The sequence below is a fragment of the Notamacropus eugenii genome, chromosome 1, assembly GCF_028372415.1.
Source record: "Notamacropus eugenii isolate mMacEug1 chromosome 1, mMacEug1.pri_v2, whole genome shotgun sequence".
NCBI lineage: Eukaryota > Metazoa > Chordata > Mammalia > Diprotodontia > Macropodidae > Notamacropus > Notamacropus eugenii.
This window is the reverse complement of record NC_092872.1, coordinates 354,836,142-354,854,389: the sequence shown is the minus strand read 5'-3', so window position 1 is coordinate 354,854,389 and position 18,248 is coordinate 354,836,142. Positions and strand designations below refer to the sequence as shown.

Sequence of the window (18,248 nt, the reverse complement as noted above, 5' to 3'; positions counted from 1 at the left end):
ACCACCATGCAATTAAAATTAAATTCTGTAGGATAACCATGTTGTGAAGGAATGTACTTGTATTACTTGTCATTTTAGCCCCCATCAATGTATTTCCATTCATACAAACCAGATACTCATAGTTATGACAATTTTAGGACTTAAACATAAACCTTTTACTTAGCAATAAGGCAAAAAAAATTGTGTTATCACAGGTTTTCATATATCGTAGCAAACATTTGAATAATATGATACATCATAATCCACAGAGAAACCTGGGTCATACTCATTAATTCACTCAGTATCTGTGGGAGAGGATGGTCACACACAGAAATCAAGCAGGGAAGCACACAAGGGAAGAAAACCCATGTGCTCTTTAACTTAACTCTGGGCTGCAGGATTTGATGTCATTGTTCGGTTCAGGAAGATCTGAACCTCAGCTAACTGCTTGTCTGTTTATCTTCTCTAGGTGGGTAAATCCTTTTTAGCCCTATTTCCTCTCTCCCTCCCTTCCCTTCCTTCCTCCCTTCCTCCCTTCTTTCCTCCCTCCCTCTCTTCCTTCTTTCCTCCCTCCCTCTCTTCCTCCCTCCCTCCCTCCCTTCCCTTCCTTCCTTCCTTCCTCCCTCCCTTCCTTCCTCCCTTCCTCTCTTCCTTCCCTCCCTACCTTCCTCCCTCCCTTCCCTCCCTCCCTTCCTCCCTTCCTTCCTTCCTCCCTCCCTTCCTTCCTCCCTCCCATCCTTCCTCCCTCCCATCCTCCCTCCCTCCCTTCCTCCTTTCCCCCCTCCCTTCATTCTTCCCTCCCTTCCTTCCTTCTTCCCTCCCTCCCTTCCTTCCTTCTTCCCTCCCTTCCTTCCTCCCTCCCTCCTTCCCATCCTTCCTCCCTCCCTCCCTCCCTCCTTCCTTTCTTCCTCCCCTCCCTCCCTTCCTTCCTTCCTTCCTTTCTTCCTCCTTCCCTCCCTTCCTTTGTTCTTCCCTCCCTTCCTTCCTTCTTCCCTCCCTCCCTTCCTCCCTTCCTTCCTTCTTCCCTCCCTTCCTTCCTTCCTCCCTCCCTTCCTCCCTCCCTCCCTTCCTCCTTTCCTCCCTTCCTTCCTTCTTCCCTCCCTCCGTCTCCCTCCCTCCCTCCCTTCCTTCCTCCCTCCCTCCCTCCCTCCTTCCCTCCCTCCCTCCCTCCCTTCCTTCCTTCTCCAAATCTCTTTCACTTGTCATTTCATTTTTTCTCTTCCTTCATTTCTTCATTGTGGTTAGATCATTTTTTCCCTCAGGCTCTGCTTGTTTTGTTTTGTAGCCACTCTTCTTCTGGCCTTGTCTCTTGTTTTTCTTCTCTCATCCTCACCATTTTTTCATAGTGTCTGGTGTGTTCTGGTTAGTGATATTGACAACCTCAGTTCCTAATTTGGCATTTTGTGCAAAGGCCAAGCTCTTCCTCCTCTACACTCTTGAATGGGTTTATCAGGTTCTGTTTGGACCCAACCTCAATTTCCTGGGCTTTTGCTTCTGGCTTCCCTAGTATATTTGTGCTTAAAGTGCTGCCAGGTTTTTGGCCCCTCAGGATCATCTGGGATCATAGTGCTATGGTTTTCAGGCCCCTCTGGAGCCTCTTAGGTCAGATTACTGTGAACTTTTTGTCCTCCTTGTGTCAGCCTAGTGACATTGCCAGATTGCTCTGGACTCTAGGCTCTTTGTTTTTTCTCAGATCTCTGCCTCTTTCCAATCCTGTGGGAGGTTTTCCAACTACTCTTGGCTCCTTGATTTGGAACAACCACTATGGGCTTCATCGTGCTCCTTTAGAATCTCTGATTAATCAGAATACTCATAATCATCTGACTTTTTTAAACCTGTGTTTATTTCGATTTTCCTAGCACAAGGGTCTTGAAATTTTGTTTCCAGCTATCTTTTTATGTAGTCTTGGTCTAGGTGAAGGAGCTTATTTTTTCTCTTTGAATATCTTGATCATGATTTCATTTCATGCTCTTGTTAGGCCTTTCCTGGATTATGTTTGTGAGCACTGGGCTCCTCCTCTATGAACTTTCACACCACCATTTTCACTGGAAATCAGGGAACAGTTGCTGATGACTTCTCCATAGCCTTTTTATTTTTCAGGAACAATACTGTTGAGATATTTTCCATTCTTTTGGCATCTTTGCCTTTCTTGACATTTAAGTGCCTTGAAAACTTCTTTTTTTAACCACCATCACAGCTTTGTTCTTTGTGTATTTAGCTCTGGCTGTTCTTCCTTGTTACATTTTCCCAAGTGCTATTCCTGCTTCTTCATATAACACATCAGGTAATGAGGTGTTAGAGGGCAAATGTGGTGTTTGCGCTGTCATGAGTGAAATAATGAATTATTTTAGAAGTGCTTACAAATCTTTTGTATTTTGTGTCTGTTATCCACTTGATTTCATCAGTAAATGCTCTTGGTTTGCTCTGGCCTAGTTTGGTCCCATGCCAAGTTTTCTACAAGCTTGTTTCCACCTTCACTACTTTTTGTCATTTTCTGAGATGGTGTTGTGACATTTTATGCATTAAAATGGCAGGTTTAGATTGTGAAGCAGATCAGAAACCATGCCATGTGATGATTGAGGAAGGAATTAGGTATCTCTAGCTTTATTCATGTATTTCTTTTTACATGTATTTAGTATCATTTATTAAATATAATATTGGGCATATAAAGCATCTTCCTATCTTAAGGTATTTCAGTACCTTAAAAATCTGATTTATTCCATGTATAGGCTACCAGTTCTGTGGACCCCCCTCCTTTTCCATTCCCTAGCTTCCCCCTTTCCCCTCCTCTCTGCACCTTAGCAGATGTCTTTATGAGTTGTTGTTCCTAATTGAAAATTATCACCTGATGGCCCAACTTCTGGTGGTGAGTCTGCATTTAGATAGAATGGTCTCTGTATGACAGATGCACAATTTATAAGTGGTCCTTACTTGAAGCCTGTCAGCTCTCACTACTCTGCTAAAGCCTTTAAACCCAGGTTCACCCCAATGCTATGATGAACCATCAGCAGAGGATGTTAGTGGAGAGTTTTGCCCTTTTTTGATATTATAAAACAGCAAATTAATGAACAAGATATCTGTACAGAGATAAAAGGTGACACCCTGTGGCCATAATTAAGTGGATGATTTGAGTAAAGGGTCGTTTTTTTTGGTTTTAATTATCTGAGTTATTGTCACTAGGTCATCCCTTGGGTAATCAGAATTTTATTACTACTGGTTTTCAGCCAGATTTCTGAATCTGATAGTGATAATTTTCATCATTAATGTAATGTCTCAATTTTTTAATACAGATTTTTATAGTTTAGAAAGCTTTCTCCACAACTACTGTGTAAAGTAGGTGTTATATTATTATCTCTCTTTTACAGATGAGGAAACTGAGATTCTAGGTTTAACTAACTTGCTTCCTGGTCATCTAGTTTATTTCAGAGCCTAGACTTGTGCTTAGATTTTCTGACTCTGTTATCATTAAAAACACTGTAAATTATGGTAAGCTCTCTAAAAAGATCCATGAGATGCAGTTCCCCTGAACTCTTGCAATTTACAATCACAAGCAGACAGATAAGGCAGCATGGTAAAGGGAAGAAGAAATTAGATATGGTTTCCAAAGAGATATGTTCAAATCTTCCTTCTATCAGTAGCACTGGCAAATTACTCTACACTTCACTTCATCTATCAGTGTCCATGGCATAAAGCATCCTGCAAGCCTTCCACTACTATTTAAATGTCAGGCATTGTTATAATTTTTGTTATTATTACACTAATTATAGTAGGTAGAACCACATGGACAAAGGGTGAGTAGACAGAAAATTGCAGGGCATATTCTGGTAGAGCTGCAATGTCCTTGAACTATATTTTCTGAATTGTCATTCTCACTTTTTTTGGTGATAGCTAGACTTATGGTAATTCTTCTATGGAGAAATGTTTTGGCTGGGTGTGATGAATGCTTATAATCCCTGCTCCTAGGGGAGACTGAGGTAGGTGGATTGATTGAACTTGGGAGTTCTGAGCTGGAGTAGGATAAAGCAGATTAGTTGTATGCATTAAGTCCACCTCACCCATAGTGAACTCCTTGGAGTGGGTGACCACTAGGCTGTCCAAGGAGAGACCCAGGTCAGAAACAGCAGCTTCAGTTCTATTCAGCAGTGTGATTTGCTCATGAGTAACTGATGCACTTCCAGCCAGGGTGAGATAGGGAGACCGAGTTTCCAAAAACCTCCATAAAAAACAAAGGAGAAGAATTACCCAAAGAAATATTTAATTATTGAGAAAGAAGTAGATTGGAGACCAGATTGGTAGTTATACTATCATAGGGAATAGAGGTGGTTGACTATTCCTGAAATGTTTTAGGAAAAGAAACCTGTGGAAGAATACTTTGAGAAATTAGAGCTTATATTTTGATATATTATCTTTTAATTGTTTGAGGGTGGCTTTAAAAAAAGGCTATATATGCTTAACTTGTATTTGAACTCTAGTCAACTGAGCCAAGGTAGTGGAAAGAGTGCTGAACTTGGTGTCAGAAGACAGACATGCTTCAACTCTTAGTTTTGACCCTTACTGTTAGATGTGGCCCTGAGTATGTCATTTCTCTAGAAATTATGCTTTCCTTTTACAGAGTGGTTGTGAGATTTTAAAGTACCATGTAAACCTTAATGCCATAGAGAAATTGGGGTTTTAAAACTGGTACTTTAAGAAATTGTATGATATAATTAGTAAATGTGGTTCAGTATGCCATTCTTTTAAGTAATTTTTTTAAACTTTTAAAATTTTCCATAGATTTATTGTATATTAATCTTTTATATACATTTCATGTGGTACATGTAGCTAATCTATTGATCTCTCCTTTTTGCCTATTAGCAGTTAATTTTTCTTAAAAATTAACTTTTAGTTTTCAACATTCACTTTTATAAGTTTTAAATTTTTCCACCTCTCTCCCCTAGATATAGGCTCTACAGATACATTCTTATTAAACGTATTTTCACATTAGTCATGTTGTATAGAAAAATTAGAATGAATGGGAGGAACTGTAAGAAAGAAAAAAAACAAAACAAAAAAGAGATCAAATAGCATGCTTTGATCTGCATTCAGACTCCATATTTCTTTCTCTGGATGTGGATATAATTTTCCATAATAAGTCTTTTGGAGTTGTTTTAGGTCCTTGCATTGCTGAGAAGAGCTAAGTTTATCAAAGTGATTCATTGCACAATATGGCTGTTACTGTGTACAATGTTTTCCTGGTTCTGCTCACTTCACTTCACACATCAGTTCATGTAAGTCTTCCCATGTTTTTCGGAAGTCTGCCTGCTCATCATTTCTTATAGTGCAATAGTATTCCATTACATTCATGTGCCGCAACTTGTTCAGCCATTCCCCAATTGATGGGCATCCCCTCAATTTCCAATTCTTGGCCATCACGAAAAGAACTGCTACAAATATTTTTGTATATATGGGAGCAGTTAATTTTCTGAACAATTTTATGTAAAATTTTGACTTCCAAATTCTATCCCTCCTTCCCTCCTTCCCCCCCCCCCTCGAGATGGTAAGTGATCAGATATGGGTTATACATGTACAATTATATAAAAAGTTTGCCTATTAGTTATTTGTACAAGAAGACTGTAATGAAAGAAAAAAAGAAAGTGAAATAGCATACTTCAGTCTTCATTCAAACAATATCAGTCCTTTCTCTGGAGGCAAATAGCATGCTTGATTGTTAGTTCTTTGGGATTGTCTTGGATCGTTGTATTGTTGAAAAGAGAAAAATTATTCTTAGTTCTTCATTGAACAATAAATATTGCTGTATACAACATTCTCCTGATTCTATGCACTTCACTATGCACCAGTTCATGTAAGTCTTTCCAGTTTTTTCTGAAATCGTTCTGTTTGTCATTTCTTATAGCACAATAATATTCCATTATAATCATATATCACAGCTTGTTTAGCTATTCCCCAATTGATGGGCATCCCTTCAATTTCTAATTGTTAGTCACCACAAAAAGAGCTGCTATAAATATTTTTGTACAAAGATATCCTTTTCTCTTTTTTTTGGATGCCTTTGGGATATAGACATAGCAATGATATTATTATATTAAAGCACCAAATTGCTCTCCAGAATGATTGGATCAGTTCACAACTCCACCAACAGTGCATTAATGTCCCAGTTTTCCCACGTCCTTTCCAACATTCAACATTTCCCTTTTTTGTCATATTAGCCAATCTGTTAGGTGTGAGGAGGTACCTTTGAGTTGTTTTGATTTGTGTTTCTCTAATCAATAGTGATTTAGAGCATTTTTTCCATATGACTATAGATAGCTTTAATTTCTTCATCTGAAAATTGCCTGTTCATATCCTTTGACCATTTGTCAATTTGGGAATGACTTGTATTCTCATGAATTTGACTTACTTCTGTATATATTTGAGAAATGGCCTTTATCAGAAATACTTGTTGGAAAAATTTCCCCTCAGTTTTCTGCTTTCCCCATAATTTTGGTTGTATTGGTTTTGTTTGTGCAAAAACTTTTTAATTTTATATAATCAAAATTGTCTATTTTGCATTTTATAATGCTGTCCATATCTTCTTTGATCCTAAATTCTTCCCTTATATAAATCTGACAGATAAATTATTCCACACTCTCTTAATTTGCTTATGGTAAATCATGTACCCATTTTGGCCGTATCTTGGTATATGGTGTGAGATGTTGATCTATACCTAGTTTCTGTCATATGGTTTTCCAGTTTTCCCAGCAATTTTTATCAGATGAGTTTTTGTTCCAAAAGCTTGGATCTTTGGGTTTATCATACACTGGATTACTATGGTCATTTGCTATAATGTAATTTATATCCAATCTATTCCACTGATCCAGTGCTCTATTTCTTAGCCACTACCAGATTGTTTTGACAATTACTGCTTTATGTTACAATTTGAGATCTGATACAGCTAAACCACCTTCTTTTGCATTTTTTTCATTGATTCCCTTGATATCCTTGAGCTTTTGCTCTTCCAAATGAGTTTTGATATTATTTTTTTCTAGTTCTGTAAAATATTTTTTGATAATTTGACATGGCACTGAATAAATACATTGACTTAGGTAGAATTGCCATTTTTACTATATTGACTTGCCCTTCTCATGAGCAATTAATTTTTCCAATTGTTTAGGTCTGACTTTATTTGTGTAAAAAGTGTTTTATAGTAGTGTTCATATAGATTGTGGGTTTGTCTTGGCTGGTAGACTCCCAAGTATTTTATGTTGTTTACAGTTATATGAAATGAAAATTCTCTATCTCTTGCTGCTGGACTTTGGTAAATGCTCATGATTTGTGTGGGTTTATTTTGTATCCTGAAACTTTGCTAAAATTGTTAATAATTTCAAGTAGCTTGATTCTCTGATTTTCTAATTATAATATATCATCTACAAAGAATGATACTTCTGTTTCCTCATTCTCTATTCTAATTCCTTTAATTTCTCTTTTTCCTCTTATTGCTACAGCTAACATTTTTAGTACGATATTGAATAATAGAGGTGATAATGGGCATCCTTGCTTTACTTCTGATTGTATTGGGAATGCTTCTACCTTATTCTCTTTATAAATAATGCTTGCTGATAGTTTTTAGATAAATATTACTTACCATTTCAAGGTAAGCTTCATTTATTTCAGTGCTCTCTAGTATTTTTAATAGGAATGGGTACAGTATTTTGTCAAAGACTTTTTCTGCATCTATTGAGATAATCATATAATTTCTCTTGGGTTTGTTATTGATATGGTCAATTATGCTAATAGTTTTTCTAATATTGAATACAAGTGAGGAAACTGACTTAGAAGGGTTAAGAGACTTGCTTAGAGTCACACAGCTGGTAAGAGCCCAACTCTATACTCCACCACCTAGTCAGAAACCAGGGTGGTGAAGTGATTTGTTGAGACATACACAGTTAGCCACTGGCAGAACTGGGGCTAAAACCCTGCAAGATGACTTCCAGTTCATCTTACTTTCTATTTTGCATTAAGTATATGGCAGGTATGTAGGAATGATAATATGTGTATTTGTTTTAAAAGGAATTACGAGTGTCCCTTTCTGCTTCTTCACCATTCAGAAGGCAGTAGTAAAGGAATATCATCAGTATTAAGTTAGACAAACTAGAGAAGGTGAGTAGCAAACGTTTTTTCAAGTGTCATAAAACAATACTTTTTCCTTTACAAAAATTTATTTTTGAGTTTATAAGGCTGTAACTTGGACACTTAGAAGCTTTGCTTAACATGAAGAACAGGAGCATTGAAAATATAAATGCTTTCTCAGCAGGCACCTGGGATTCAATTAAATACTTTTTCCCTTAGGAAAGAGTCGTCTTTAAAAATGCAAATATGAAAAGGTTTTTTTGCTTCTCACTTCCCAGGGTAAAGACAAGGAGTCAACTGGTCATCAGAGGTGGTTCCTCCAGGTGTCAAGGAGGGAAAGAAGAGGGTGCTGGGTCAAAAGTGGTATTGACTGATGGTACTTTGGGACAAAAGTATGTAAATGTAACAATATTGACTTAAGGGAGATCTGGGGAAACTACTCATCCCAGCACTGTCCTGTCTGCCAAACTCTTGGAACAAGACACGTTAGGACTTTTGGCCCTCCTAGAACACTAAGAAGCGAACAGCAAGGATGGCTTTCAATGTATGGAATTTTCCCTTTACCCCATCCCCTCACTGTGATGGAAAGGAAAACACTCTAATCATTCAGAACACAAGACTTGTGATGATAATTTCAATGGTCTTTGGTTGGAGAGATTGGATGTGGGGTGGACCCACTTCCCAACAGTTCTAGTCTAGATCCTGGGCTAGTTGGATAGTTTATTTGTTCCACCTGGGGAAGCTGTTGCTCAGTCTGATGCCTCTTCCCTGCAATGATTACTATCCCCACAATGCACCGGAAACCAGACCAGCTGTTTCTCTTACTCAACTTCCACCAGCTTTTAGAGGTGTGTGGTTGTTGTGGCATCTTCAGCAAAGGAATGTCCACTCTTCCCTACCTAAATGCCCTGATGGAGCAGTTCCTTGATGAAATTCTTCAGAGATATTGATTCATTCTCAGGGAAGCCAGCTTGGAAGTGAAGGAAGAGGATTTGGGAAATTTTTCAGATAAGGGTCTTGGGGTGAGAGCAATGGAAGCTTTGAAGTCATTGTGAATGGAGTGGCTCACCACGATCTTTCCAATCTTTAAGATCTCTTTCTGAGATACCTTAGAGTGGGTAACATGGTAACATTAATGTTAAGCTTCTTTTTGGTATTACTTCACTTGTAGTCCACAATTTTGCAAGAAGGGTGGGTATATTCATCATAAACACATCACCATTGTCACTTGTGGTATTACATTGGGCCATAGAGCTAGTAAGCCTTTTAGGCTCTATGCTCATTATCTCACAATTAAGGGTTACCATCTTGTTTTGGCTCATCTCTGATTGAGGTGGTTGGGTTTGGACAGGTAGGAGGTAGTAGTGGCCACTCTGGGATTCTGACAGGAGATCTACCTTTAATGCCCTTCCATGAAGGAGTGGGTGTTAAGCAAGACATTGTTGTTATTTTCTTACTGAAGGACTTCTCAGTTAAAAACATTTTTTTTTGATTGGCTGTCTTTCATTTAGGTTTATGGAGAGAATGGAGTTTCTGTTAACTGTTCATGCTAAGGGTCTCTCCTTTATTTAGGAATATAGAATATCCTGATTCACGTGCCCAGTCTGAGACCCGCATCTCCTTTAGAAGATTTCTCTATTGTTGCTCCTGTCGCTGCATGAAATGCTGGGGCTTGTAATTGCTCTTCTTTGGGGGACCATAGCCCTCAAAGCCCAAGTTGAGAATCAGGGTAGACATTATCAAGGAGGGTCGGAGAGAAGAGTGACCAGGAAGGACTTGTTTCACACAATAGCTTCTATAAACAGGGAAGTGTGGGGACTTATTTTTGGCTGAAGGCCGTTCCTCCACATCTTGAGATATACAGAATACCTTACTCCTATAGAAGCTAGAAGAGACTGGAGGTGGAAGTGGATTGAAAATGTTTTGAATTACTTAGATTATGCCTGAATCATTCATATTTTTTACTAAGAATGATCCTTTTGAAAATTAGTGTACAATAATATAACTCAAGTGCATGCTTCTTTCTGACCACTGGATGGCACCATTAGATCAAGAATGAAGGGTCTTAGATTCAGGTTTCCATAGAATCTTAGAACTGGACAGGATCTTAGAGATCAGAAGTTCTTAGGACCTCATGAACTTGTTTTTGTAGTATTTTAAGACACAGATAACTGTGTCTTAATATAATTAGTTTTCTTTGTAATCCTGTGTTTTATTTTATGTATTTAAAAAACATTATTCTGAGAAAGAACTGTAGGCTTCATCTGACCACTAAAGGGTTCCATATTTCCAAAAAGGTTAAAAATTCCATATCTTTATTTATAGTTTAACCTCTTCATTTATAGAGGGAGAGGAAATGGTTTTGCTCTAATTCACATGCCTAGAGTTAGTTTACTATTCTAGGTTTTCTAAGTTTTTGATCACATTTTTCTCTTGAAAAATGGTTTCTCTCATGCTCAGATACCCAAATGGATTTTTGATTTCATTGTTCAGTGATCCTGATTGAAACCCAGTTATGCCTCTCCATTGTTTGCAGCTCTTTTCTGTGTGTTCTGTAAGTTTGCGTCAGGGGGTTTTACCCAACATATTGGAAGCCTATTTTTTCCCTGTGAAATTGGGAGGGTACCAGTGGAGCTATCTACTCACTGTACCTTACTACATGACCAGTCCACTTTCTCTTCCTATCAGATATTTCCATGATTACAACTTTTATGCACGTCCTTTGAAATTCTTCGTTGGTTGCGTGTTGCATGCTGTTCATACCACACCATAAGCCTCTCCTTTGCCCTCAGTGTTCTAATTCTTTGGAGATTTTCATATATTGCATATCTTTTCCATAGCATCACTGGTAGAGTGTTGGTATTAAATAGATAAGCTTTTGCTTTCATGGGAAGCTTGAGACCATCAAAGAAACTCTGCAATTTCCTGAAGGCAATTTGTCCTGCTCTCTTCCTCCTGTTCAACTCAGGGTCAAATTATTAATGATCTTTGTTGTCTGTCCCAATTACATATCCTGACTCACAATCTCTCTGTGCTTTTCATCCAAATTCATATCATAATCTGAGCAATAGATATTCTTCATCCACTTGGTCTTTCTTGTGTGGTTGATTGGGACAAACTTTTTTGAATGTTTCCAGGCTTGATACAAACAGCACAATGTCTTCTGCAAACATGAGCATCTGGAAGGTTTCATCATCCATGAAGAAGTCATTTTCTACTTGGACTGAGTTTTGAATCTCCTCTATCACAGTGGTGAACACCACAGTGATGAGCATATATCTTCTTGTCTTGTTCTTTGCTTGATTTTTAGGAACATAGAGTTGTTGAAAAGGATTATTTCTGCTGTGTCTTTCAAGGCCTTTTCAATGAATTTGATGTATGCATGGGAGACACCTTTAAGTAAGTGTTTTGCTCTGCTGAATCTAATGCTTTTTAATTGCTGACTGCCAGTGAGCATGATGGGATCTTATGTTTTCTTCATCTTTTAGTCAGTTGAAAAATGGTAAAGATGTAGTTCAGTGTTGCATAATTTTCACAAGTCTGCTTATTCCTTACTATTAAGGGTGTCTTTTATTTGTGTATAGATGATGCTCGTATTATTTTTGTGTATTTGGGGCCATTGGTAGGTGGGTAGTTGTAGATTTTTCTTGGTTGCCTTTTTGTGGGCATGAATAATATATAAGTTTTTCCCATAACTTTGGTATCTTTTCTTCCTTTAGATGTCTTGCATGTCAATCTGCTGTGAAACCTAGCTACCCCCAGTGCCATTTCTACCTTCTTCAATAAGTACAACTGGGACTGTGATGTTAGGGTCTGAGAGTCTTATCTCTTTTAAAAGGAGAGAAGAAAAATCCCTTAGCCCATCTTATTGATAAAAAATCAAATGTACATGCCAGTCTCTCTGTTTCCTCAAAAATAAACCATTAGACTGAATACTTTACTATTATATAAAGACATTTTATAGTACAATATTATATAAAGACATTCTTTAGTAATGTCTTATTTCTTTGCTCTCAGTGTACAGCCCTTGTACAAAAGCATCACCCTGTGACTAACTTGGAGATGAGTGTCTGATCACACCTTGGTCTGTTGCCAGTTTGTCCTCAAGGCCTTTCTGACTTTGTGCTTCACTGGTGATAGCCTTAATGCAGGGTCACTTCATACCACTATTGTTAGCATGGCATACTTTAGATAGACTGAAAAATCTTTAGCCTTATATTTTATGGCATTTGTCTTATTACATTTTGTATTATAATTCCCTAGTGTATGTGTCATCTCCCTTAGGAGGCCAGTCTTCTTGATAGCAGGGACAGCATCATAATTACTTTTGCATCTCTGACATGATCCAGCGTTGTTCCTTGTACCTAGCTGGTATTTAATTTGCTCACAAAACTGATCAGATAAAAAAACAACAAAACAGAATTCTTACCCTACAAGGTCAGTGTGAAGGTAAAAGAACTGCTTTTCACTGTATGTTGCACATTGTAGGTCCTTAATAATTTTTTCTTTAAATTTAATTTAATTTTTGAATTATCGACTTAAGGAACAAAAAAGAGATTGTTTCCATATATACAATAGAATTCAAAAGGAGGATTATATATGAAACTGTGAATCTCTATTTCATGCCACTTGTTTTTAAAAAAAGAAACTATAATAAAATCCACATATAACTTTCAAAACTGTTGTGCTTGGCCTTGTTCCTGAACTTCCTTCTCTTCTGTTCATTAAGACAACATTCCAATTGCTCTCTCTCTCTCTCTGTCTCTCTTTCTCTCTTTTTGACATCACTATTGCTGACCTCTCTTTACTCTGTCCTCCACTCTCCAATTAAAAATCAAGGGAGGAAAAAAAAAGCCCTTATAACAAATAAGCCTAGTTGTATAGTGACTATATTAAAAAAAAAATGTGTGTCTTCTCCTGCACCTTGAGGACACCAATCACCTTTTTGTCAGGAGGTGGACAATATGCTTTGACCTAAGTCTTCAGGATCTATGGTTAGTTATTGTTTGGATCAGAGCTCTGAAGTCCTTCAAAGGCCTTTTTCTTGGAAGTGTATTTTCCTTGTATTGTATATTGTTCTCCTGGTTCTTCTTCATTCTGCATTAGTTATTAATTACTCAGGATTCTCTGAAATCATTTCTTTCATCATTTCTTATCCCATGATGATTCATATTTTTGGGGGAGGGAGGACTTGTAAAGTCAAAACTTCTGTGTCTGAGTTCTGACCCCACTGGGGCTTTCTTGTGGGACCCTCTGTTCCATTTCCTTTGAACACAGAGCCTTGAAGTCTGCATATGTCCCTGACCTGTCTCTGGTCACATTAGGAGGTTACTATCTTGTTTGCCTCTGGCATTGGCTTGGCTGAGAAACCTATTTCCTGTTGCACGTGCAGTTCTGGCATGGAAGAAGCCACTTACTATAGCTTCTCATCAGCCTTCTTCATCATTATTTGTCTGGTAGGAATTTCAGGTTTTTGCTGGGGTAGGTATGGGAGAGCTGGGAGCTGGTCCTGTTCAGCTAGCCATCTTGACTCTTAAGTCCTAATAATGTGTGACTATGTTAACTTTTTCAGGTTCCCTTCCAAATATTAAAAAAAAATTGCTTGACAGCAGTGTGATATTATGGAAAGAACATTGGCTTTGAATTTGGGAGACACTTCTTAGCTCTGTGACCTTGGGCAGGTCACTTCACTCACAAAATCTCAGTTTTCTCACATGTAAAATGGGGACGATAAATAAGTGCCTGCCTGCCTCATGGGGTTTTTGTGAAGATGATACTTGGTAAATCTTAAAGTGATATAGAAATGTAAATTATTTTAATTCCCCTCTGAGTTTCAATTTTCTCACTTGTAAAATAAAGGGACACTTACAGCACAAAATCCTAAGATATGAAGTCAAGAGAAAAACTTGGTAATGAGGAAAGCAGAAGGGGAATCCTTACTTTGATAGGACAGAGAAGGGAATTAGGTGGAGTCATGGTTTGTGTTAGAAACTGTTCTAAAGATTAAGAAAAACCAGGACAGCATGCTTCTCTCCTTCCTCGTTCCCACGCCTATTATGTTCTTCTAATCTGAATATTTTACTTGGTGTGTATGTTCATAATTATGTAAACGTGCAAGGGTGGTGAATGTGGGGGAGTTTCAAATGGGCGGAAGACAGCCTGCCTGCAGAACACAGAATGGGAACTACTGAGATAGAAGCAGATCTTTGTGGGCACAAAATTTCTTGATACTCCCTTTTGCCCATGTGAAGACTGTCACTGCAGTGGATTTAAGGCTGAAAAGAACAAAAACATTTTTCAGGCTTCATGTATGTGTGTTGGACAAGTTTTTAAAATGTTTACATACAAATCTCATGTTGCAGTAAAAATAAGAACTGGACTGTGCAACATATAAAATAGAACAATATTCTGTGCTTATTGTGTTAGGAGTTTACAACTTGTGTATACCAGATTACTGTGGTGACTTTTTTGTAGGGAGAATGAGGGCACAGTCTTACCTAGAACTATAGAAGTATACTTTGTTCTTCCTGTAGATGAGTGTTTATATTTTATGATCCCAATTTGAAAATCCTGGATATTATCATTTGTTGTAGGGACATGTGAGACCTATCTGGGCATCACTGACTTTTCATTTTCCACTTATAGAGGCTATAGATGAAGTCAGGACAGTATTGGTTAGTCTTTCTTTACATGGCACTGGCTAGATGTACTCACCTCCTTTTTGAACTCTTGAGATCTTGTTGTAGACTCTTAGTGACCTTAGTTGGGGTTTCCAACTAAGATTGGAAACCAGGGTGTGCTTTGATAGGAAGAGAAAGTTCATGTCATGATTCATACATTACTAAGCATCACCAGTTTGCTAGCTTCTATTTTATGGAATAGACATTTGACTTGTTCTGCTTAGGTGCAGGTCAAGAAATTAGTAGACAAAGCTATATTAAGCGCCTAATAAGTGCCACCAGCCGTTAGGATCTGGGACATACAAAGCAAAAGCAACATAATTCCTATCCTCAAGAAGCTTGCATTCTAACTGATGATACTCCTGTAGGGTAGAACTAGGGCCAATGGGTGAAGTTTTAGAGAGGGAGATTTCAACTTGATGTAAAGACACTTCCCAACAATTCAAGCCGTCCAAAAGTTGACAGTGGGTTGCCTTGGAAGTAGTGAGTTCCCATTCATTGGAAGTTTTTTAAGTAAATCATTCATCATGGATGTTACAGAGAAGCTTCTTGTTTGTATATAGATTGGGCTAGAGAGTCTCTCAAGTCCCTTCCAACTGTAAGATTTTATTATGATTTTGACCATAGTTGAGTCATGTAGCCCCTCTTAGCCTCAGTTTTCTGCAATGGGGATGGTAATATTTAATACTCCTCTCTTCATAGTGTGATTATGAATAATGCACCTCAATAATCTTAAAATAACATAGAAATGTGTATTTTTAATCTTATTCTACTTTTTTCCTCTTATGGGAAGCTAAAAAGTTTGACTGCTAAATTTTGAGGCTTCTCTTATATAATACTTTTCCATTAAAAACAGTTAAGCAAAACTGCTTAATATAGTAACTATGAATGATAGTACATATTACTTACAAATTTTATCATTTACTGGCTATTTATAGAATGTATAGAATGTAATGTATAGAATGTGTTTTAACTTAACTGATTTGTTATATCAACATTGTTGATTTCATTATTATAGTCATATTATGTATATTCTTTTGGTTCTGCTTTCTGTGACAAGTCATATAACACTTCTCATGTTTCTCTGAATTAAAAAAAAAAGTATTTATTTTTGGAAGGCAAATGAGGTTAAATGAATTACCTAGGGTCACATAGCTAGGAAGTGTTTGAGGCCAGATTTGAACTTCGGTCTTCCTGACTCCAGGCCCAGTGCTCTATCTGCTGTACCATCTGGCTTCCCTATTTAAGTTTTTTAAAAATTAAATTTTATGTTATTTTCAGATCCACATTCTCTCCTGTCCACCTTCCTTCCTCCCATCAAGAAAGCAAGAAAAACAAAACCCCTGTTACCAGCGTATAATGAAGCTAAACAAATTCATACATTGGTCATGTCTAAAAAATGAAAGTTTCAGTCTGCAGTTTGAGTCTGTCACCTCTCATCCTGAGGTCTTTGAAGTTATGGTTGCTCATTGTATTGAACAGAGTTGATAAGTCTTTCAAAGTTGCTTGTTTCTGCAACATTGTTGCTATTATATAAATTGTTCTTCTTGTTCCAGTCACTTCAGCCTACATCGGTTCATACAGATTTTCCCATGATTCTCTGGAACTATGGCCTTCATCTTTTCATGCAAAAAGTAGTATACCATCACGTTCATATACCACCAATTGATGGGAACCCCTTCAGTTCCTAGTTCTTCTCCACTACAAAAGAGCTATCATAGATTTTTTATATGTTTCTCTGAATTCTTTACTTTTGTTGTTCCTTATGTCACACTATGTTACTGTACCACAGCTCAGCCATTCCTCAGTTACTGAGCACACACCTAACTTGTTTCCAGATTTTTGCCATAATAGGCAGTGCTGTCATGATTATTTTGGTGCGTGAGGGACTGATGTCTCTGTAATTTATCGTTTTGGAGTATGAGCCCAGTAGTGGGGAGGATCAAAGGTCATGAATAAGTTGGTAAGCTTTCTTGCATAATTATAAATTATTTGCCATAGTGACTGGATCAACTCAGAGCCCTACTGGTAGTACCTGTCTTTAAGTGGGTTTATTGGTATTTCTGTTGTCATTAGTGATTTGGGGATAGCTTTCCTATATATTTATATCTTTTGAAAAGTATTCTTTTCCTGTGACAGTTTGGCTTTTGGAGAGTGTCTCATAGCCTTGTAGATTTGTGTTAATTCACATTAATTTTGGATATTAGACATCTATCTAACCTTATTTTTGTTATCCTTGCAATTTCCTCTATTCTGTCTTTGTGAAATCTCCTATCCAAGGTTGTAAAAAATATGACTTTTCATTCTCCTTTAATTTTTTTATTGTTTGATTCTTTTAAACTTTTACCTATTTGGAATTTTTTATATATTATTATTATGTATAATATTATAATAGTCTAAACATATTTTCTACTAACCTGCTTTCTAATTTTATCAACTGTTCCTTTCAAATGAAGACTCTTTGAATTGTTAATGCTTACCAAAGTGCCTGGCATATTTCTGTTGTTGTTCAGTTGTATTTCAGTTGTGACCAATTTCAGGGTTTTTTGGCAAAGATGCTAAAGTGGCTTGCCATGTCCTTCTTCTCCAGCTCATTTTAGAGATGAGGAAACTGAGGCAAACAGGATTAAGTGACTTGCCCAGTGTCACGCAGCCAATAAGTGTCTGAGGCCAGATTTGAACTCAAAAAGATCTGTCTTCCTGACTCTAGGCCTGGCAGTCTGTCCACTGCACTACCTAGCTGCCCTTGCCTGGCATATAGTAGAAGCTTAATAAAAATACTTGTTGATTGATTTTTGTGTTCTTGGATTTATTGAACACTAGACTAATGTACATGTCTGCTTCTAGGTCTTGCTTCTGCAATCTATTCCATTGATCTGTTTTTCTGTTTTTAAACCAACACCAGATAGTTTTAATAATTCCTGTTTTATTATAAAATTTGAGTTCTGGTGATGATTGATTCCCCATCCAATCAGGTGTTTTTTGGTTGTCATTGTGTCTAGTTAGTCATATCAGATCTTGAAGGATTGACTTATTTTTAAGGATGTTCCCTTAATGAGTTTTAATTACGTTCAAGTTGAATTTTATTCTTAACTTCTACTCTTTTGATAATTCTACCCTCTTCAGTGCTATCCCGTATTTTATGAATATATTCTCAATTCACTGTGTCCTGGCAAGAGCCTGCGTTCAGAATCTGAGGGCTTGGGTTCAAGATTTAGCTACTTAATATATGATTAATATATGTATTTCAACAAGTAAGTCATTCCCCTTTCTGGGTTTCAGTTTTCTCATTTATAAAACTAGAGAGTTGAACTAAATCATCTCCTCCCTTCTGGCTCTAAATCCTTTATGATAACTATCCAAGTCACTGTTTACAATGGTAAGTAACGGTATTTCTAGGGCCAAACTCATATTGTTCTTCTGAAGTGTTTCCTAATCCAGGTGCTACCTTCTCTGGTAATATTTCCCTCCCTCTTTATAAAA

At 37.3% G+C, this 18,248-nt stretch overlaps 1 protein-coding gene and 1 pseudogene across 2 annotated transcripts in view; one reads left to right on the top strand and one right to left on the bottom strand.

The window, feature by feature from the left end:
- The window catches only part of WDR25 (WD repeat domain 25), a 252,118-nt gene that overhangs the window by 24,960 nt on the left and 208,910 nt on the right, over positions 1-18,248 (top strand). The window lies entirely within an intron of this gene.
- Positions 8,835-9,880, bottom strand: LOC140529545 (interferon-stimulated 20 kDa exonuclease-like 2; annotated as a pseudogene).